Here is a 22872-nt window from a genome sequence, read left to right on the forward strand (position 1 = left end):
ACTCTTTTCTCATCTGGACTGACCACCGTAATCTGGAGTACATCCGGGTGGCGAGGAGACTGAATCCTCGTCAGGCTAGGTGGGCGATGTTTTTCACCAGATTCCGTTTCACTATCTCTTATATACCAGGTTCCCGTAACGCCAAGGCTGACGCACTGTCTCGTCTCTACGATACCGAGGAGCGGTCCATCGATCCCACTCCCATACTTCCGGCCTCTTCTCTGGTGGCACCGGTGGTCTGGGAGGTGGACGCGGACATAGAGCGGGCGTCACGGTCAGAACCTACTCCACCACAGTGTCCTGCCGGTCGGAGGTACGCCCCGCTTGGTGTTCGCAATCGATTGATCAGGTGGGCACACACGCTACCCTCCTCTGGCCATCCGGGTATTGAGCGGATGGTGCGGGGTCTTAGAGGGAGGTACTGGTGGCCCACGTTGGCAAAGGATGTGAGGTTTTATGTCTCCTGTTCGGTGTGCACTCAGTGTAAGGCTCCTAGACACCTGCCTAGAGGGGAGTTACAGCCCCTCCCCATTCCACAGCGGCCTTGGTCACACCTGTCGGTGGACTTTCTCACCGATCTTCCTCCATCACAGGGGTACACCACGATCCTGGTCGTTGTGGATCGGTTTTCTAAGTCCTGCCGTCTCCTCCCTTTGCCCGGTCTTCCTACGGCCCTACAGACTGCGGAGGCCCTGTTTATACAAGTTTTCCGGCACTACGGGGTGCCTGAGGATAGTTTCTGACCGGGGTCCCCAGTTTACGTCCCGGGTGTGGAGGGCATTTATGGAGCGTCTGGGGGTTTCGGTTAGTTTGACCTCGGGTTTTCACCCCGAGAGTAATGGGCAGGTGGAGAGAGTTAATCAGGATGTGGGCAGGTTTCTGCGGTCCTATTGCCAGGACCGGCCCAGAGAGTGGGCGAGGTTCGTGTCATGGGCCGAGATGGCTCAGAATTCTCTCCGCCACTCCTCTATGAACCTGTCGCCGTTTCAGTGCGTGTTGGGATACCAGCCAGTCCTGGTACCATGGCATCAGAGCCAGACCGAGGCTCCTGCGGTGGAGATATGGGTGCAGCACTCAAAGGAGACCTGGAGAGCCGTCCAGGAATCCCTGAAACGGGCCGGTGGACGGCAGAAGGAGAGCGCTGACCGCCACCGCAGTGAGGCCCCCGTATTCGCGCCGGGGGATCGGGTCTGGCTCTTGACCCGGAACCTGCCCCTCTGCCTGCCCTGCCGGAAGCTGGGTCCGCGGTTTGTGGGGCCATTTAAAGTCCTGAGGAGAATAAACGAGGAGTGTTATAGGTTACAGCTCCCCACTTACTACCGTATTAACCCCTCGTTCCATGTGTCTCTCCTCAGGCCGGTGGTAGCTGGTCCACTGCAGGACGTTGAGGTGCGGGCGTACACAGTGCGTTCCATCTTGGACTCTAGGCGTCGGGTGGGGGGCCTGCAGTACCTCGTGGATTGGGAGGGGTACGGTCCGGAGGAGAGGTGCCGGGTATCGGTGGGGGACATCTTGGACCCATCACTGCTGCGTGAGTTCCACAGCCTCCATCCGGATCGCCCTGCGCCTCGCCCTCCGGGTCGTCCTCGAGGCCAGCGTTGGCGCGCTGCCGGAGCCGTGCGTCAGGGAGGTACTGTCACGACTTCTACCGAAGGTGGCTCCTCTCCCTGTTCGGGCGGCACTCGGCGATCGTTGTCACCGGTCTACTAGCTGCCACCGATCCCTTTTTCCCTTTTCGTTTGGTTTTGTCTGTCTTGTGTTGCACCTGTTTTGAGTTAGGTTCATTAGTGGGTTATTTAGTCTCGCCCTACTAGGTTGGGGTCGTGCGGGATTGTTTTGTTTTACCTGTTGTGGTTTTGGGGTTGCGTTATATTTTCTTTGTCTTATGTGGACTGGCGTTTCCTTCTGGACTGCGTTCCGGCCCTTTTGGGTGGACTATTTTGTCTGGTTGTTTTATGCCTGTTCATGGTGTTTTGGACTCAGGAATAAACGCTCTGCTAGTGCATATTTGGTCTCCTGCCCCTGACTTCACCCCCCCCCCCCCCCCCCCCATCACTCCTAGAGAGCAGTGACAGGTGGAAGTAGTAGTAATGATGGTGGTAGTGACAACAGTTTAATGATGATGGTGGTAGTAGTAATGATGGTGGTAGTGATAACAGTTTAATGATGGTGGTAGTGATAACAGTTTAATGATGGTGGTAGTGATAACAGTTTAATGATGGTGGTAGTGATAACAGTTTAATGATGGTGGTAGTGATAACAGTTTAATGATGGTGGTAGTGATAACAGTTTAATGATGGTGGTAGTGATAACAGTTTAATGATGGTGGTAGTGATGACAGTTTAATGATGGTGGTAGTGATAACAGTTTAATGATGGTGGTAGTGATAACAGTTTAATGACGGTGGTAGTGATAACAGTTTAATGATGATGGTGGTAGTAGTAGTAATGATGATGGTAGTGATAACAGTTTAATGGTGGTAGTAGTACTGATGGTGGTAGTAGTAGTAATGATGATGGTAGTGATAACAGTTTAATGGTGGTAGTAGTACTGATGGTGGTAGTAGTAGTAATGATGGTGGTAGTAGTAGTACTGATGGTGGTAGTAGTAGTACTGATGGTGGTAGTAGTAGTAATGATGTTGGTGGTGATAACAGTTTAATGATGGTGGTAGTAGTTGTAGTAATGATGGTGGTAGTAGTAATGATGGTGGTAGTGATAACAGTTTAATGGTGGTGGTGGTAGTAGTAATGATGATGGTGGTAGTAGTAGTAATGATGGTGGTAGTAGTACTGATGGTGGTAGTAGTAGTACTGATGGTGGTAGTAGTAGTACTGATGGTGGTAGTAGTAGTAATGATGGTGGTAGTAGTAGTAATGATGATGGTGGTAGTAGTACTGATGGTGGTAGTAGTACTGATGGTGGTAGTAGTAGTACTGATGGTGGTAGTAATAGTAGTACTGATGGTGGTAGTAGTAGTAGTAGTAGTGATGATGGTGGTAGTAGTACTGATGGTGGTAGTAGTAGTAGTACTGATGGTGGTAGTAGTAGTAGTACTGATGGTGGTAGTAGTAGTAGTACTGATGGTGCTAGTAGTAGTAATGATGGTGGTAGTAGTAGTAATGATGGTGGTAGTAGTAGTAATGATGGTGGTGGTGGTGATAACAGTTTTATGATGATGGTAGTGATAACAGTTTAATGATGGTGGTAGTAGTCGTAGTAATGATGGTGGTAGTAGTAATGATTGTGGTAGTGATAACAGTTTAATGGTGGTGGTGGTGGTAGTAGTAGTAATGATGATGGTGGTAGTGATAACAGTTTAATGATGGTGGTGGTAGTAGTAATGATGATGGTAGTAGTACTGATGGTGGTAGTAGTAGTACTGATGGTGGTGGTAGTAGTACTGATGGTTGTAGTAGTAGTAATGATGGTGGTAGTAGTACTGATGGTGGTAGTAGTAGTAATGATGGTGGTAGTGATAACAGTTTAATGATGGTGGTAGTAGTAGTGATAATGGTGGTAGTAGTAGTAATGATGGTGGTAGTAGTAGTAATGATGGTGGTAGTAGTACTGATGGTGGTGGTAGTAGTAGTACTGATGGTGGTAGTAGTAGTACTGATGGTGGTAGTAGTAGTACTGATGGTGGTAGTAGTAGTACTGATGGTGGTGGTAGTAGTACTGATGGTTGTAGTAGTAGTAATGATGGTGGTAGTAGTACTGATGGTGGTAGTAGTAGTAATGATGGTGGTAGTGATAACAGTTTAATGATGGTGGTAGTAGTAGTAATGATGGTGATAGTAGTAGTAATGATGGTGGTAGTAGTAGTAATGATGGTGGTAGTAGTACTGATGGTGGTAGTAGTAGTACTGATGGTTGTAGTAGTAGTAATGATGGTGGTAGTGATAACAGTTTAATGATGGTGGTAGTAGTAGTAATGATGGTGGTAGTAGTAGTAATGATGGTGGCAGTGATAACAGTTTAATGATGGAGGTAGTAGTAATGGTGGTGGCAGGGGCGGAAATCCCGGGGGGGACGGGGGGGACACGACCCACCCATCCTGGGAAAAATATGATTTGTCCCCCCCAATATATCACTGAAACATAACTATGTAATTTAATAATATTAATAATACGCAATGAAAGCAATTGTGCTGATTATAGACACTTAATAGCGCGTTTTTAAGTTTCAAAAGATTGCGACCCCCCCCACCCTTTGCCTCACAATGGTTTGATCCATTGCCAGTTCCTTAGTTGGCAAGGTAACAGAGGGGTCGTGTCTACTGTCTGAAAGGCACTCAATGAATGTGAGGTTAATCTAGTCAATCGCGCACACACACTAGCTGAATATGCAGAGCTAGCGCTCAAATATTAACTATTAAGCTAGCTAGTACCTATTCCATTTATGTGGCGTCGTCAAAGATGGAATCTTTGCTATCGTCAATTTATTCCAAGGTCAGCATGCAGATTATGTAAGTTAGTGCTTCAAAGTCCCTGTGATAAGGTTAGCAATAAACTGAAGTCCAAACTGAACAGAACTACACTCTCTTCTACCATTGTCTTAAATATATTTAATGGTCTCGTTGCAAAAGCTAAATTGTCGCAAGGGAACTTTTATTTATTTATTTTATTTCACCTTTATTTAACCCGGGTAGCAAAGATTATAGCAAACACCACTGAAACTGAATTGGTGCTCGCTAGCTTTGCAAATTCAGCTATTGTTGGAAGCCAGCCAATATGAAACAAACTATTAAAATTACAAAAGGTTGCAGCATATGTTGTGTAAATGGTGAACTCATACAGCTGTCAACTCTTGTCATTTTAATCCGTTTCACATTTGCTAGCTACCTTTTAGATCGAAGCCCAAATAGAATGATAGAAGATGATAGAAGCCCATCTTCTACTGTAAATAACCTACACACTGTGTGTGTGTGTGTAGCCAGCCAGCCAGCCAGCCAGGTAGAAAAATGGCAGAAAAATAAAAGACGGACATCAGAGTATTTTTCAATACACCAAAACGCATAGTAAGAACCCTAGTAGCCTAATATCTCAAAGACTAGTTGATAAAATCTTCATAAGAAAGAAATGAAATTCTAATGGAAATGTTTCACAATGATGTTATTAGGCAGAGCAGGCAACAGATGGCACACAGACAGCAGAGTTGGGGACAGATATGCAGGGACAGACTGGCAGAGACAGGGAGTCTTAGGTACGTTTGTTGAGTCTTTGTTTGGCAACATTATGAAAGGTTCTCAATTTTTTTTACTTGTAAAATAGTAACATCATTGGAAAATGCCATGGATACCCCCACTCTCAACTTAAACTGGTGACTGAACTAAGATTTGTTAAAGGCAATGGTATTGCTGTTGTGATTAGTTGTGTAGTTTTGGGTACCGGTAGTTAGGAGTACGGCAAACACCTTATTTCTTTGGTTCCTCAATATACATTTACCATATTACAATGTAGGCTATGTGTTACAGCACTACTTTTGGTGTCCCCCTCAGGAATTGCTCTTGAGAACATTTCATGTAATTGTCCCCTCCAAAGTTGATATCAGATTTTCACCCCTGGGTGGTGGTAGTAGTAGTACTGATGGTGGTAGTAGTAGTAATGATGATGGTGGTTGTAGTACTGATGTAATGGTGAAGATGACAGTTATTTAGTTATAAGTTAGTTATAGTTTCATTTTCCATTTTTAGCTTTTTATATTTATTACATTTCTACTATTGACTGTTACATTTTATTGTTGTTATTTTTGTTTTTAATTTTGTATTATTATTTACTACAATTTTATATTATTACTTGTTATTGTTTATCATTTTATTACAATGTATGTTGTATTATATATATTGTATACATTGTTGCTTTGGTAATATTGACACAATGTTTTTCATGCCAATAAAGCAGCTTGAATTTGAATTTAGAGAGAGAGACACAGAGAGAGAGAGAGAGACACAGAGAGAGAGAGAGACACAGAGAGAGAGAGAGACACAGAGAGAGAGAGACACAGAGAGAGAGAGAGACACAGAGAGAGAGAGAGACACAGAGAGAGAGAGAGACACAGAGAGAGAGAGAGAGAGACACAGAGAGAGAGAGAGAGAGAGACACAGAGAGAGAGAGAGAGAGAGACACGAGAGAGAGAGAGAGATACACAGAGAGAGAGAGAGATACACAGAGAGAGAGAGACACACAGAGAGAGAGAGAGACACACAGAGAGAGAGAGAGACACACAATGAGAGAGAGACACAGAGAGAGACACACACAGAGAGAGAGAGACACACAGAGAGAGGCTGTTAGAGTACCTGTTGGTTTCAACATTCACGCTGTTAGGACTGTTTGTGTGTGTGTAGCCCTGTATAATGTAATGCATAAAAGTTATCATTACATAATTTACTTTAATTCTATATTGTTGTGACGTATTAGTTAATGTGACGACTGTTGCTCATCGAATGATTAACGGTTTATAATTGCGTGATTAAATTAATCAAGCAATTATTAACTCATTAACCTGGGGCACCATGGGAAAATAATTTTTATTGAGTTTCTATTTCCCAAATTAACTCAAAGAATATCAGAATATCGATTTTACAACAGTCGCTAATTAATCAATTTCCTCTACAGTCTCATTCTGAACGTCGCATAATCCGTGAATCTGCACAAACCCGGGTCCCACCAATGAGTTCGTACCACACCAATTTTAGTTGATTATTTATTTACTAGAAAACTAAAATGATGATAAAAGATACACATACACAAAACACAGTCTAGGCTATTGATTAGGACTTAGTATAACGGGCCAACACACTATGGCGCGTGTTACCCAAAACGGGATTTAAAAGAGAGAGAACAAGAGAAAGTACACAAGAGAAATATACATTTGGGTGCATTTGTCAGCTATGCTTATTTTAACCCTAGCCTTGCCCCGAACTGCCGCTCTTATGGGTCAGAATATAATGATGTAATTACGTGTTGGAGGTCTCAGATGGGAAGCTCCGCGTGGGTCGTTTAGGCTTCTCAATGACGCACTTCTCCGGCGCAACTCTCTGGTTGTCCTCACGATGTCAGTGTCCTTTTGGCTTAGTGGTCTGATTCCTCGCCCTGGCTCTGAAAGGGGTCGTCTGAGGACAGCCAGGTCTGTAGCTCAGAGCTCACAACGTAGGAATGAAACAGCGTAGATACCAGTAGGCCAGGTGTGTAGGCCAGGTGTTCCGGCTTGAGTTCACCCGCTTAGACACAGCTACTCATCCATAGCATGGGTAGAAGAATATTTATTTGTCTTCTTCCTTGTGTTGCGTTTTGGGGTTCGTTGACTTTTTAGACCTCTGCTGCAGCTTGGGTCACTTAGTCTGTATGTTAATTCTTAACTCCCATGTCTAATACCCTCGGGTCAGAAGTGGGCGTAACCGCCTTTAGGGCAATTCTCTGGGCGGACCAAGTTAAGAGGCTGGAGGTCTAGATTTTACCCAAATCCAATTTTAGACAACTAACTTCACATTTCATCTTTACCAAAACATTCTCTTTGATTTGGACATTTTCCACACAACGTACAATGTATAAACATCAGGCATATACTGTGAAAACTCTTAAAGGTACAATGTTTTCGTAATAACGTCATCTATTAACCTTTAATAACAAAACAAAAATTACACACATTTTCATATCCCATCTATCGTCATAACCACCCTTGTGGCTGACGGAAACCATTGTTCCAAAGTCCCTTTATTGCATGTTTAATGTTCTGAGGCAGGTTCTCCACAGTGAGAGGACAAAGGAATTTCTCTGTGGCCTAAGACTATCATGGGCGTGAGGGGTCATAAAACCCCCACATCTTCAGACCCCTAGATCTCTCCTCCTCTGTTGGGGGTTGAGAGATAATCTGTAGTGTTGTGGTCTCCTGTAACCTGACCTGATCAGGACAGTCAGGACAATATAATATTCATTATTAGGTTATTACATCATATATACAGGATTCCTATGCTACTATTGCTATGCCTTACTGTATGAGATGTTAATATATGGGTAGCCAATAACAAGCCATTGGCTACAGATCCAGACAACCACATAGTAAGCCCCACCCACTAGCTACAAATCCAGACAACCACATAGTAAGCCCCACCCACTGCCTGCAAGATCCAGACAACCACATAGTAAGCCCCACCCACTGGCTACAGATCCAGACAACCACATAGTAAGCCCCACCCACTGGCTACAGATCCAGACAACCACATAGTAAGCCCCACCCACTGGCTACAGATACAGACAACCACATAGTAAGCCCCACCCACTGGCTACAGATCCAGACAACCACATAGTAAGCCCCACCCACTGGCTACAGATCCAGACAACCACATAGTAAGCCCCACCCACTGGCTACAGATCCAGACAACCACATAGTAAGCCCCACCCACTGCCTACAGATCCAGACAACCACATAGTAAGCCCCACCCACTGGCTACAGATCCAGATAACCACATAGTAAACCCCACCCACTGGCTACAGATCCAGATAACCACATAGTAAGCCCCACCAATATACTGTAGCAGTAATATTACATATGTCAGAACCTTCCCTATATAGTGTACTATCTTTGACAAGAGCCCCATGGTTCCTGGTTAGAAGTAGTGCACTATATAGGGAGTAGGGTGCCATTTGGGAAAAAACCCCCAACCTAATTATGGGGTTACATCACAAAATGTAAACACTCCTACAAGTATAGCTGTTGTTATGGAATGGTGTGCCTCTGCTGCCCCCTGTTGGCCACCTGAAAAAAACGGATTAACAAAGAAAATAACTGATTAACAGAGAAAGTAACTGATTAACAGAGAAAGTAACTGATTAACAGAGAAAGTAACTGATTAACAGAGAAAATAACTGATTAACAGAGAAAGTAACTGATTAACAGAGAAAGTAACTGATTAACAGAGAAACTGATTAACAGAGAAAGTAACTGATTAACAGAGAAAATAACTGATTAACAGAGAAAGTAACTGATTAACAGAGAAAGTAACTGATTAACAGAGAAAATAACTGATTAACAGAGAAAGTAACTGATTAACAGAGAAAGTAACTGATTAACAGAGAAACTGATTAACAGAGAAACTGATTAACAGAGAAAATAACTGATTAACAGAGAAAGTAACAGATTAACAGAGAAAGTAACAGATTAACAGAGAAAATAACTGATTAACAGAAAGTAACTGATTAACAGAGAAAGTAACTGATTAACAGAGAAAATAACTGATTAACAGAGAAAGTAACTGATTAACAGAGAAAATAACTGATTAACAGAGAAAATAACTGATTAACAGAGAAAATAACTGATTAACAGAGAAAATAACTGATTAACAGAGAAAGTAACAGATTAACAGAGAAAATAACTGATTAACCGAGAAAATAACTGATTAACCGAGAAAATAACTGATTAACAGAGAAAATAACTGATTAACAGAGAAAATAACTGATTAACAGAGAAAGTAACTGATTAACAGAGAAAATAACTGATTAACAGAGAAAGTAACTGATTAACAGAGAAAAAAACTGATTAACAGAGAAAATAACTGATTAACAGAGAAAGTAACTGATTAACAGAGAAAAACACATAAAATGCAGGATACCTTTATTTGTCAATTTAGATCTCTCTTTGTGGATATATAGAGGGGATGGAGGTAGTAGAGTCTCTCCGGACTAGCCTGTCCTCTTTGGGGCAGCCGTGAGGTAGTGGGGGCTGTAGAGCCCTGGATGTAGCCACAGTTAGCGCAGGGCAGGGATGGAGGGAAGACTGGAGCGAAGGAGGAGGAAGAGGAGGAAGAGGAGGAAGAGGAGGAGGCTGTGTTGGCACAGTTGTGAGAAGTCATCATAGACTCTCTGTAGAGGGGGTTGGAGAGAGACATCAAGGGGAGGCCATCGGTGGCCGGAGCTGTGCCTGGGAACCCTCACCGAGCATGGGCAGAGGCCGGACGACAGGGCCCCCCCTTGGTGGAAGTGGTGGTGGTGGTAGGCTTGGCTTGAACAGACAGCTTGTGGAAGTCATGATGCTGGCATCCATCATAGATGCCCCTCCATTCCCATCACTAGCATGGCTAGGGTCACCTAAACCTGGGGAGAGGGTGTTGAGCACTGGTGTCTCTCCACTGCTTCCACTGGCTCAATGGGTGGTGGATGAGGTGGAGGCGGACTTTGGGGCATCAAACCTGGGTAGTCCGTGGCTGGTCCAGGGGGTAGTGGTGGTGGTTTTGATAGCTGGAAATGTTCATTGAAGCTCAATGCGGCACTACTGGAAGTACCGGTTGTAGAAGTGATGGAGCAAGAGACGGAGAGAGAAGGGGAGAGGTGGAGAGAGGAGGGAGAGTTGGGGAGAGAGAAGGGAGAGAGGGGGGAGAGAGAAGGGGGAGGGAGGGGGAGAGAGAAGGGGGAGAACAGCTAGAGGGGGAGAGAGAAGGGAGAGAGGGGAAGAGGGGGAGAGAGTAGGGGGAGAGGGGAAGAGATGGGGAGAGAGAAGGGAGAGAGGGGGTGAGGGGGAAAGAGAAGGGGAAGGGAGGGGGAGAGAGAAGGGAGAGAGAGAATGGGGAGAAGGGGGAGAGGGGGAGAGAGGAGGGGGAGAAAGAAGGGAGAGAACAGCTAGAGGGGGAGAGAGAAGGGAGAGAGGGGGAGAGAGAAGTGAGAGAGGGGAAGAGGGGGAGAGAGAAGTGGGAGAGGGGAAGAGATGGGGAGAGAGAAGGGAGAGAGGGGAAGAGAGAAGGGAGAGAGGGGAAGAGAGGGAGAACGGGGAGAGAGAAGGGGGAGAGGGGCAGAGAGAGGGAGGAGAGGCGGAGAGGGGGAGAAAGAAGGGAGAGAGGGGGAGAGAGAAGTGAGAGAGGGGAAGAGAGGCAGATGGGGAGAAGGGAGAGAGGGGAAGAGATGGGGAGAGAGAAGGGAGAGAGGGGAAGAGGGAGATAGGGAGAGAGGGGAAGAGAGGGAGATGGGAGGGAATGGGGAGAGAGAAGGGGGAGAGGGGGAGAAAGAAGGGAGAAGAACGGAGAGAGGTGGAGAGAGTAGGGGGATGGAGGGAGGGGATAGGAGAGAGAAAAGTGAGAGAGGGGAAGAGGGGGAGAGAGGAGGGGGAGAGAGAAGGGGAGAGGGGGACAGAGAAGGGGGAAATGGGGAGTGAGGGGAGAGAGAAGGGAGTGAGGAGGAGAGAGAAGGGGGAGAGAGTGAGATGGTAGAGAATGGGGAGAGGCGGAGAGAGAAGGGGAGAGGGGAAGAAAGAACGGAGAGAAGGGGGAGGGAGGGAGGGGGAGAGAGAAGTGAGAGAGAGAAGGGAGTGAGGGGGAGAGGAGGAGAGGGAAGGGGGTGAGAGAAGGGAGAGAGAGAAGTTTTTTTAAATTCTATTTCTGTATATATGAATAACAAATCATCCTTTAACTAGTTAAACTATTGCATAGTTACAATATGTAACCATTGATGTCCCAGGACAAAGATTGTAAACACTGTTGAAGTGGATAAATGTAATACATCCATGCAGACACAGCATCAAAGACTGGAATTTGATCCTCCTGGTATTGGATATGACTGAAAAATTATCTCAAAAACATTCATACCTGAACTGCACCTTTATTTGCCGAGGTAAAGTACATGATCAGTGAATATATTAAAAGTACAGGCTACAATGTGGGCATCTCATGCATGGTAATAACTACATGTATGTAGCGGGTCTCTTATGCACCACAGGAGAACCAAGAAATGAAGAGCGACACCACGGCTGTCTTTTAGGCTTTTATGTTGATCTGCAATAGTATTATGAAAAGACAGGACAGGAACACATCAGTCTCCAATGCACCACCTGACAAGTTGTTCTTTCTCTCTGTGTTTTCTCAGACTCTCACAATCACACTCATACATAAAGCCATAATGTATAGTATAAAATAATAACCAGTCCTTAATACAAAGAATGTATAATATTAATTCTTAGACAATAGAACCATACCTGCAATAGTATTATGAAAAGACAGGACAGGAACACATCAGTCTCCAATGCACCACCTGACAAGTTGTTCTACACAGGAGCATGAAGAAAGGTAAAACACATATCCTGTCTCACATCCCCAATACATTGCTAGGTGCTTTCAGTGTTGATAGTAGCAAAATACAACAACTCATGTACAAAACCACTGCAACACAAACAAGTTACAACGTAAAATCGCCTTAGAGGGCAAAAACGACATCCCCCATAATGCAACACCATCACTAGTCGGCAGCTCAGCTAGCCGTCTGCATCACAGAAAGAAAGTCATGCTAGCTAGCAACACTTTTAGCACTCTGTAACTATATTAATAACAACAATAAAACTCTGAAAGTTACGTGTTTCGATAGTCTCACATCCCCTTATAACAATATCTACAGCATTAACCTTGGGACGTTTATTTATTTCACGTTATGGACTTCTACAAAGGAGTAATCTGCAACCCATACCTTTCTCTCTCAGTGTTTTCTCAGACTGAGGAGAGCGGGAGCTATGGGTAGTACCAGGGTGTTAGTAGGTGACGTAAGCACCCAGATAAAATAAAATACATTTAATGAAACAAAACCTGAAGATGTTAACATCATTCAGCTACTGTAGCTGCCTACCTAACATCAACAGGCATCACCAGTAGCGCAACAATTAAAATTAGAAACCAAAAGTAAAGTTCCTGGCGATCTGACTCCCCCCTTCTGTCTGAACTTGGAATATTCCTGTTCGCGGGCTTTTGGCCACTGACCCTCAACCTGATTGTTCTGTTCTGCGTTGTGTACTATGCTAATAATTTGAAGTTTGCTGGAATAACCATTTTAACTCTACTACATGTATATACAACTTGCATCCTTGGCACAAAGTTATATTATATTCTACTCAATCCATAGGCTTTATCAGGCCCACGCTCAGGCCCTAAATGCCCACCAGTCGCAAGCCCATCAAGCCAAACAAGCCCAAGCCCAGGCCTTGTATGCCCAGATGCCCCAGGCCCAGTTGGTAGGGATGCAAGCAGTGATGTTTAACCCCTGGCTCATCAGGCCATGCAGATGGAGATGGTAACCTATATGTCCCTCCACTACACTTCCTGCCTCACTTTCTCTACTTTGCGACTACTTAGCATGTTAGCTAACCCTTCCCATAACCCTAAACTTAACCCTTTTAGGTAACCCAAACCTTAACCCTTAAACCTAACTCCTAACCTTAACCCTAACCCCTAGTCTAGCTAAAGTTAATCAGCTAGCTGACGTTAGCCACCTAGAGACCTAGCTAGAATTTGCAACATTTCATACATTTAGCTTTTTTTTTACATGTTGTACATGAGACCAGGTTGTTAACCTGTTAGGGCTAGGGGGAAGTATTGACACGGCCGGATAAAAAACGTACCCGATTTAATCTGGTTACTACTCCTGCCCAGTAACTAGAATATGCATATAATTATTGGCTTTGGATAGAAAACACCCTAAAGTTTCTAAAACTGTTTGAATGGTGTCTGTGAGTATAACAGAACTCAAATGTCAGGCCAAAACCTGAGAAGATTCCATGCAGGAAGTGGCCTGTCTGACAAGTTGTGTTTCATCTTGGCTCTTTTTATTGAAGACTGAGGATCTTTGCTCTAACGTGACACTTCCTACGGCTCCCATAGGCTCTCAGAGCCCGGGAAAAAGCTGAACGATATCGAGGCAGCCTCTGGCTGAAACACATTATCGCTTTTGGCAAGTGGCCGATCAGAGTACTATGGGCTTAGGCGCGTGCCCGAGTCAACCCCATGCTTTATTTTCTTTCGTCTGTTTACCTAAACGCAGATTCAGAATATTATCGCTTTTTTACGAGAAAAATGGCATAAAAATTGATTTTAAACAGTGGTTGACATGCTTGGAAGTACGGTAATGGAATATTTAGACATTTTTTGTCACGAAATGCGCCGTGCTCGTAACCCTTATTTACCCTTTCAGATAGTGTCTTGAACGCACGAACAAAACGCCGCTATTTGGATATAACAATGGATTATTTGGGACCAAACCAACATTTGTTATTGAAGTAGAAATCCTGGGAGTGCATTCTGACGAAGACAGCAAAGGTAATAACATTTTTCTCATAGTAAATCTGACTTTGGTGAATGCTAAACTTGCTGGGTGTCTAAATAGCTAGCCCTGTGATGCCGGGCTATCTACTTAGAATATTGCAAAATGTGCTTTCACCGAAAAGCTATTTTCAAATCGGACATATCGAGTGCATAGAGGAGTTCTGTATCTATAATTCTTAAAATAATTGTTATGCTTTTTGTGAACGTTTATCGTGAGTAATTTAGTAAATTCACCGGCAGTGTTCGGTGGGAATGCTAGTCACATGCTAGTCACATGCTAATGTAAAAAGCTGTTTTTTGATATAAATATGAACTTGATTGAACAAAACATGCATGTATTGTATAACATAATGTCCTAGGTGTGTCATCTGATGAAGATCATCAAAGGTTAGTGCTGCATTTAGCTGTCTTCTGGGTTTTTGTGACATTATATGCTAGCTTGAAAAATGGGTGTCTGATTATTTCTGGCTGGGTACTCTGCTGACATAATCTAATGTTTTGCTTTCGTTGTAAAGCCTTTTTGAAATCGGACAGTGTGGTTAGATTAACGAGAGTCTTGTCTTTAAAATGCTGTAAAATAGTCATATGTTTGAGAAATTGAAGTAATAGCATTTCTAAGGTATTTGAAAATCGCGCCACAGGATTCAACTGGCTGTTACGTAGGTGGGACGAATTCATCCCGCCGGTCCTAGAGAAGTTAATCTAACCACACTGTCCGATTTCAAAAAGGCTTTACAACGAAAGCAAAACATTAGATTATGTATATATATAGGAGGACAACGCCGGGGTCCACGGCCACAAACAGCCCAAGGGCAACCCCAAGTTTTTTTGGGGGGGGGGCACAAGTGGCGGTCGGTCGAGCCGAGGAGAGAGCCAGAGACCGTCTGGGAGTCGATGGAGCAGTTGGAGGAGGGAGATCGGAGAGAGATGTTGGTTAGGTGTATACTGCAGCACAGGTGCCCTGAGGAGCGGGTCATCAGTCCGGTGAAACCTGTGCCGGCTCCACGCACCAGGCCTCCAGTGCGCCTTGCCAGCCCGGTACGTCCTGTGCCGGCTCCACGCACTCACCCTGAAGAGTGTGTCACCAGCCCTGAGTCTCCAGCGACGGTCTACAGCCCGGAACCTCCAGTGACGGTCCACGGCCCGGAGCTTCCAGCGACGGTTCACAGTCCAGAGCCTCCAGTGACGGTCCACGGCCCGGAGCTTCCTGCGCCGGTGCCATGGCTGGAGCCTTCCTCTGCGCCGGTGCCTAGTCCAGGCACGGCTCCATAGCCGGAGCCTTCCTCTGCGCCGGTGCCCAGTCCAGGCACGGCGTCCAGTCCTGCTCCATGGCCGGAGCCTTCCTCTGCTCTGGTGCCCAGTCCGGGCACGGCGTTCAGCCCAGCTTCATGGCCGGATCCGCAGTCTGAGCGGGTGCCATGTCCCGCACCAGAGCCGCCACCGACGCTAGTTGCCCACCCTAACCCTCCCCATCTAGGTTCAGGTTTTGCGGTCGGAGTCCGCATCTTTTGGGGGGGCACTGTCACGTCCTAACCATAGAGAGCCCTCTGGGTTCTCTATGGTGTAATAGGTCAGAGCGTGACTAGGGGGGTTTTCTAATTATTATAGTTCTATGTTGGTGTGTGAGTATGGTTCCCAATTGGAGGCAGCTGAACATCGTTGCCTCTAATTGGGGATCATACTTAGTGTGTCCCTTTTCCCACCTGCATTGTGGGATATTGTTTGTATGAGTGCCTTTGTGCGCTACGTATTGCACGTTCGTTAATTGTTTGTTGTTTTGAAGTTTCACTGTAATAAATATGTGGAACTTTACTCACGCTGCGCCTTGGTCCGATTATTTATATAACGATCGTTACAATAATTCAAATCTGACCATAATTCTATCCTCCTGATTCCTGCTTACAAGCAAAAATTAAAGCAGGAAGCACCAGTGACCAGATCAATTAAAAAGTGGTCAGAGGAAGCAGATGCTAAGCTAAAGGACTATTTTAATAGCACAGACTGGAATATGTTCTGGGATTCCTTCGATGGCATTGAGGAGTACACCACATCAGTCATTGGCTTCATCAATAAGTGCATCGATGATGTCGTCCCCACAGTGACTGTACATACATTCCCCAACCAGAAGCCATGGATTACAGGCAGCATCCGCACTGAGCTAAAGGCTAGAGCTGCAGCTTTCAAGGAGCGGGACTCTAACCCGGACTCTAATAAGAAATCCCGCTATGCCCTCCGACGAACCATCAAACAGGCAAAGCGTCAATACAGAACTAAGATCGAATCGTACTACACCGGCTCTGATGCTCGTCGGATGTGGCAGGGCTTGCAAACCATTACAGACTACAAATGGAAAAACAGCCGAGAGCTGCCCAGTGACACGAGCCTACCAGATGAGCTAAACTACTTCTATGCTCGCTTCGAGGCAAATAACACTGAAACATGCATTAAAGCACCAGCTGTTCTGGAAGACTGTGTGATCACGCTCTCCGCAGCCGATGTGAGTAAGACCATTACACAGGTCAACATTCACAAGGCCGCAGGGCCGGATGGATTACCAGGACGTGTACTGCGAGCATGTGCTGACCAACAGGCAAGTGTCTTCACTGACATTTTCAAACTCTCCTTGTCCGAGTCTATAATAATATGTTTTAAGCAGACCACCAAAGTCCCTGTGCCAAAGAACACTAAGGTAACCTGCCTAAATGACTACCGACTCGAAGCACTCACGTCTGTAGCCATGAAATGCTTTGAAAGGCTGGTCATGGCTCACATCAACACCATCATGCCAGAAACCCTAGACCCACTCCAATTTGCATACCACCCCAACGGATCCACAGATGATGCAATCTCCATTGCACTCCACACTGCCCTTTCCCACCTGGACAAAAGGAACACCTATGTGAGAATTCTATTCATTGACTAAAGCTCAGCGTTCAACACCATAGTGCCCTCAAAGCACATCAATAAACGAAGGACCCTGGGACTAACACCTCCCTCTGCAACTGGATCCTGGACTTCCTGATGGGCCACGCCCGGGTGGTAAGGGTAAGTAACAACACATCCGCAAGGCTAATCCTCAACACAGGGGCCCCTCGGGGTTGCGTGCTCAGTCCCCTCCTGTACTCCCTGTTCACTCATGACTGCACGGCCAGGCACAACTCCAACACCATCATTAAATTTGCAGATCACACAACAGTGGTAGACCTGATCACTGACAATGACGAGACAGCCTATAGGGAGGAGGTCAGAGACCTGGCCGTGTGGTGCCAGGACAACAACCTCTCCCTCAACGTGATCAAGACAGAGGAGATGATTGGGGACTGCAGGAAAATGAGGACCGAGCACGCCCCCATTCTCATCAACCGGGCTGCAGTGGAGCAGGTTGAGAGGTTCCTTGGTGTCCACATCACCAACAAACTAACATGGTCCAAGCACACCAAGACAGTCATGGGTCCTCAGATCCTCAAAAAGGTTCTACAGCTGCACCATCGAGAGCATCCTGACTGGTTGCATCACTGCCTGGTATGGCAACTGCTCGGCTTCTGACCGCAAGGCACTACAGAGGGTAGTGCAAACGGCCCAGTACATCACTGGGGCCAAGCTTCCTGCCATCCAGGACCTCTATACCAGGCGGTGTCAGAGGAAGGCCCTAAAAATTGTCAAAGACTCCAGCCACCCTAGTCATAGACTGTTCTCTCTGCTACCGCATGGCAAGCTATACCGGAGCGCCAAGTCTAGGTCCAAAAGGCTTCTTAACAGCTTCTACCCTCAAGCCATAAGACTCCTGAACATCTAGTCAAATGGCTACCCGGACTATTTGCAGGCCCCCCCCCCTCACCCCCTCTTTACACCACTGCTACTCTCTGTTGTCATCTATGCATAGTCACTTTAATAACTCTACCTACATGTACATACTACCTCAAATAACCGGTGCCCTCGCACATTGACTCTGTATCGGTACCCTCCTGTATATAGTCTCGATATTGTTATTTCACTGCTGCTCTTTAATTACTTGTTACTTTTATCTCTTATTCTTATCTGCATTTTTTTGAAACTGCATTGTTGGTTAGGGGCTCATAAGTAAGCATTTCATTGTAAGGTCTACTACACCTGTTATATTCAGTCCATGTGACTAATACAATTTCATTTGATTTGATATGTTAAAAGAACAGCTCAAATAAGCAAAGAGAAACGACAGTCCATCATTACTTTAAGACATGAAGATCAGTCAATCCCGAAAATGTCAAAAACGTTAAAAGTTTCTTCAAGTGCAGTCACAAAAACCATCAAGCGCTTTGATGAAACTGGCTCTCATGAGGACCGCCACAGGAAAGGAAGACCCAGAGTTACCTCTGCTGCAGAGGATAAATTCATTAGAGTTAACTGCACCTCCAGATTGCAGCCCTAAAAAATGCTTCACAGAGTTCAAGTAACAAACACATCTCAACATCAACTGTTCAGAGGAGACTGCGTCAATCAGGTCTTCATGGTCGAATTGCTGCAAAGAAACCACTACTAAAGGACACCAATAATAAAAAGAAACTTGCTTGGGCCAAGAAACACGAGCAATAGACATTAGACAGGTGGAATCCTGTCCTTTGGTCTGATGAGTCCAAATTTGAGATTTTTGGTTCCAACCACCTTGTCTTTGTGAGACACAGAGTAGGTGAACGGATGATCTCCGCATGTGTGGTTCCCACCCTGAAGCATGGAGGATGAGGTGTGATGGTGTGGGGGTGCTTTGCTGGTGACACTGTCTGTGATTTATTTAGAATTCAAGGCACACATAACCAGCATGGCTGCCACCGCATTCTGCAGCGATATGCCATCCCAACTGGTTTGCGCTTAGTCGGACTGTCATTTGTTTTTCAACAGGACAATGACCCAACACACCTCCAGGCTGTATAAGGGCTATTTGACAAACAAGGAGAGTGATGGAGTGCCGCATCAGACGACTTGGCCTCCACTCATACTTGATTCCAACCTCTCTTTTAAAAAGCATGTGAAAAAGGTCATTCAAATAACCAAATTCAACCTAGCTAATTTCCGATTTATACGAAATTGTTTGACCACAGAGGTAGCAAAACTGTATTTCAAATCGATGATACTCCCCCACTTAACATACTGCTTGACTAGTTGGACCCAAGCTTGCTATACAACATTAAAACCTATTCAGTCTGTCTACAAACAGGCTCTCAAAGTGCTCGATAGAAAGCCCAATAGCCATCATCACTGTTACATCCTCAGAAAGCATGAGCTCCTGAGTTGGGAAAATCTTGTGCAATACACCGACGCATGTCTTGTATTCAAGATCCTAAATGGCCTAGCTCCCCCTCCACTCAGTATTTTTGTAAAACAGAAAACCCAAACATATGGCAGCAGATCCACAAGGTCTGCCATGAGAGGTGACTGTATAGTTCCCTTAAGGAAAAGCACCTTTAGTAAATCTGCTTTCTCTGTGAGAGCTTCCCATGTCTGGAATACACTGCCATCAGACACACATAACTGCACCACATATCACACTTTCACAAAATGCATGAAGACATGGCTAAAGGTCAATCAGACTTGTGAACATAATCCCTAGCTGTGTATTGCCGCTTTCCATGTTGTCTGTTGTCTGTAGCTTGTGAGGTGTGGAAACACTTTGTTGTTTTTATGGATTTTGTCTTGTTGCTTTTTGTTCTATGTTGCTCTGTCTGTATGCTACATCTTGCTTGTCCTATGTTGCTCTGTCTGTATGCTATGTCTTGCTTGTCCTATGTTACTCTGCGTGTGCTCACTGTTCAATGATTGTCTATATTGTAATTGTTTTAATAACCTGCCCAGGGACTGCGGTTGAAAATTAGCCGGCTGGCTAAAACCGGCACTTTTACTGAAACGTTGATTAATGTGCACTGTCCCTGTAAAAATAAAATAAACTCAAACTCAAACTCCACAATCACCTGACCTCAACCCAATTGAGATGGTTTGGGATGAGTTGAGTTGAACCGCAGAGTGAAGGAAAAGCAGCCAACAAGTGGTCAGCATATGTGGGAACTCCTTCAAGACTGTTGGAAAAGCATTCCAGGTGAAGGTGGTTGAGAGAATGACAAGAGTGTGCAAAGCTGTCATCAAGGCAAAGGGTGGCTACTTTGAAGAATCTAAAATCTAAAATATATTTTAATTTGTTTAACACTTTTTTGGTTACTACTTGATTTCATATGTGCTATTTCATAGTTTTGATGTCTTCACTATTATTCTACAATGTAGAGAATAGTACAAATAAAGAAAAGCACTGAATGAGTAGGTGTGTCCAAACTTTTGACAGGTACTGTATATATATTAGGAGAGGCTCTATTTTCTTCTGGCGTTAAAGTGGCGCTACTGTGAAATGCACGCACATTCGTTAGCAATTTCAACCTGTTAAAGTCAGCGCTCTGCTATTTTCCAACTGTTGCGCAAGGATTGGTAATTTACCTGTCTTCTATCAGCTCGTTTGAGCTCAGACGGGAGGTGTGGAAATATTTGAGGTGTGTCCTTAAGTGCTAATTTCAGCCAGCGTTAGCAGGGATATGGAATACCAACCAAAAGCTGGTTTTAGCAGTATTATGGTATCGGAGGCAGAGCCTATCCAGTAATCAAGGCTGTTGATAAACGGTTTGTTTGTCTCGTGAAACCGACTGGAAATGCATCTTAATCAACAAAGCTTTATTAAAAGGTCAAGTTTGAGAGGAGTAAAATAGTGAGCTGACATTTGCTGACCTTTCTATATTGTAGGCAGGCCTACATTATTTTAGCCATGTCGCTCCGGTTTTGGGCGTGCGTAAAACACTCTCCATCATGAAGGCTACATGTGTCCAGGCCCATCATGAAACTAGATATGTGAACCTCAGTGAATACCTCGTATTTAGAAGTTATGATTGTGTAACAATATCTTGTTTTCCGTTTCATATGTTCAAAACACAAGCCCTCCATAGGCCACCCCTTACCCTAGGCTGGTTCAACAGCAATGCCTTGTGTCTTTTCTATACTGGCGGTTGTATGATATCATTACATTTTACATGTATTAATTGTTGTTGTTAAAAAAAACTGGTTCCTTGTTTTTCGTTCATTAAAAAAAATAACTCATTCGAATGATTCACTATCGTGACCCACCACCCGCTTCCCTTACAACTTGTTTATTCAACAAAACCTATCCCCTTCGCTCCAGCGACCACACCTTTATTTTGTCATCGTGTCAACAGGGTAAGGGAAGAGTCTAACAAGCGCAGCCGCTCAGGATCTAACCCCCCCATCTGTCAAACAGCGGCTGACTTTTTATTTTATCTAGTGCCGCCCCCCGATATAGACACTCCTACTGATTCTAACTACAACTCCCTTTCTACTCACTGACACTAAGCCATCCAGAGAAGCCAGAAGGAAGCTGTTAACCGCCTGAAGAGCGCTACCGCTGAGCAGTATTCTACTTCTACGATGAATTGTTTATTGAAGACCGTGTTTATCGCTTTTTCCCACCATGTGCTTTTCTACGTTGCGGAATCCTCCGTGCTTCCTACATTTACAGTCGTTTTGAATGAGACTGTCACACTCCCCTTCTCTGGATCATGTCACGGCGATGTCGAATGGAAGCATCGCTATGAGAGTGAATCAGCAGGTGTTACACACACCACGGTCGCTACACTGTACCGAGGAGATTTCACACCTGGAGTGGGCTTTGAGAACAGGGTTAAACATGGGGATGGAGACCTCTATCTCAACATCACCTCTGTTGTATTTAATGACATGGGGTGGTTTGAGTGTCACTGTGGTAAGACTCAAGAAGATGTAAAAGTTGTAGTTTTAGCCCCCATTGTTGTAGGCCAACCTGCTTACATTGGATCTAATTTTCAACTCAACTTCTATATCTTAACTAATAAACAAACTCCTGACAGTGAGGTAAACATCTACTGCAAAAAGAATGAACAGACTGTTCTGAATGTCACGGCAGGGAATATAATCTATGGCCCTCGGTTTGAGAACTGGGATTCTGGGTCCAACGATGCTTACAGACAGGGACACATTTCCCTCCCCCTCACTGACCTACGCCGTTCTGATCAGGGGACATACCTGTGTTTCTTCGGCCCTGACCACCAGAGAGGAAATCCAGAAGCTGTTACTGTCACTCCCAAAGAGAAGCACTGCGACGACACAGGAAGGCCAACAATGGTGGTGGTGGTTGTTTTGGTGTTCATCCTAGCTGCTGCTATTTTCTATTTTCTTGGAGGTAAATTAAAAGAAAAAATGGCTGCGTGGTTCAAAGGGAATTGTTTGAGATCTCAAGTCAGTGGCTGTCCAGAAGCGTATCGGGAGCACAGCCAGTGAAGCCGCCGAATACCTCTATTGCGGCTTTAGCTCCTTTAGGCTCGGCGGCCAAGAGTCTTATACTTCCTCAGTGTCAGAAGGCCGCCCCAACTACGCGCACTATGCATCCGCCCCGACTACACACACACTACATCCGCCCCGACAACACACACTGTGTGCTGCAACAGTCGTCTCTCTCTACTCTCTACTGGACTCCGCTACCAGCCACCAGCATGTCCTACAGCACCGTCCTGTCTCTCTCTACTCTCTACTGGACTCCACTACCAGCCACCAGCATGTCCTACAGCACCGTCCTGTCTCTCTCTACTCTCTCCTCCGCTACCAGCATGACTTCCTCACTTCATCGGTTTCTCTCTCTACTCTGCCACCGCTGCCATCCAGAGGGAGGTACAGGACAGTCGGGCAGGCTGACTGTGTGGAGGAAGGACAGCAGGAATACCAGGTTCAAGAATAGCTTTTATCTGA

The 22872-nt window shown here is 45.2% G+C and overlaps 1 long non-coding RNA gene across 1 annotated transcript; it reads right to left on the reverse strand.

Moving 5' to 3' along the window:
* Positions 1-6689: 6689 nt before the first annotated feature.
* Positions 6690-22473, reverse strand: LOC106595808 (uncharacterized). The gene is made up of 3 exons (XR_001326469.3): positions 22153-22473; positions 9610-10612; positions 6690-8756 (listed from the first exon to the last, which is right to left on the reverse strand). It is a non-coding gene; the product is annotated as an uncharacterized LOC106595808 (long non-coding RNA).
* Positions 22474-22872: the final 399 nt, after the last annotated feature.

Source organism: Salmo salar, chromosome 18 (genome assembly GCF_965601325.2).
Source record: "Salmo salar chromosome 18, fSalSal1, whole genome shotgun sequence".
Classification (NCBI taxonomy): domain Eukaryota; kingdom Metazoa; phylum Chordata; class Actinopteri; order Salmoniformes; family Salmonidae; genus Salmo; species Salmo salar.